This window comes from Cyprinodon variegatus, unplaced genomic scaffold (assembly GCF_000732505.1).
Source record: "Cyprinodon variegatus isolate N-32 unplaced genomic scaffold, C_variegatus-1.0 Scaffold225, whole genome shotgun sequence".
Taxonomy (NCBI): Eukaryota; Metazoa; Chordata; class Actinopteri; order Cyprinodontiformes; family Cyprinodontidae; genus Cyprinodon; species Cyprinodon variegatus.
In genome coordinates, this window is record NW_015150678.1 from 1,009,341 (window position 1) to 1,010,395 (window position 1,055).

Below are 1,055 nucleotides of genomic sequence, written 5' to 3' on the forward strand. Positions count from 1 at the left end.
ATTACATTTTCAATACTTATTTTTCAGTTTAATTTTTCAGTGTTATAAAAATCTGCATATAACCTTTCAAAATTCAAACTCAACATTTTCAGCCTCCTGAGATTCAACTGGCTCTATTTCACTGTCTTAAATTCGGCGTCTAAATTCAGTGTAAAAAGCGAAGGGTTACTTCAGGTCACAGACAATAGCAATGGATTGTGGCGTCCAACACCCAGCCAATCCCGTTACGTTTTCTTAGTCACGTGACGTGACGCTTGTGGCGCCCATACTGACGGAAAACCAGCATCACTGAACCGGTCATGCAAGCTAACGCTAACTCAACTACAGAAAAATGAAAGTAATAAGCTCACCGTTGAGTTAGCGTTAGCTTGCATGACCGGCTCCGTCATCTTGGTTTTCCTTCAGTATGAGCGCCACAAGCAAGCAAATTTTAGTGGCATTTTTAATTCAAATCCCAGCGAAACAGATTTACTTCCATAGAATCAGCCCGAAAAGGGCAAAAACTCGTACAGTGTCCATCTGGATAAAGTGCCCTTTCCTTTCTCCTGGCTCCTTCTAGTTACTCTTTGTACACCTGCTCCCTATCAACTAATCATTCCTCCCATTCTTTCTGTCTCCTATATATACACCTCCTGTTCAGTTACTCCTTGCTGGATCCTCGTCATTCGTTATTTGGTTCCTCAGATTTTGTTGATCGTTTCTGGACTATTGCTTCTGTATTTTTACTTTTTCTTTAATTTTTACAAGAAATTACCTCTGCCTCTCTAGCGCTGCATTTGGGTCCAAATCAAATTCACAAACATTTACACTAGTGGTTAGCGCAATTAGCGAATAAGCTAGCAGTAGCCTCCGTGTGTTTGCTTCAGAATGCAGATCTTATTCTTATTTCTGGTCTATGACAGAAAGAAGCTAAAAACACAACAGGATAAAACATCAAATTGTAGCTTTACTCTGCTAGGCCTTCCTGTTTTCTGTTCAAAGTCTCGCTCTCTCTCTGCCAAACGGAACCTCAGACATGTTTTGAAATGTAGCAGAAAGTACTGAAATTAAGTTAT

At 40.0% G+C, this 1,055-nt stretch overlaps 1 protein-coding gene across 1 annotated transcript in view; it reads left to right on the forward strand.

Moving 5' to 3' along the window:
* The window catches only part of ttbk1 (tau tubulin kinase 1), a 73,136-nt gene that overhangs the window by 10,790 nt on the left and 61,291 nt on the right, over positions 1-1,055 (forward strand). The window lies entirely within an intron of this gene.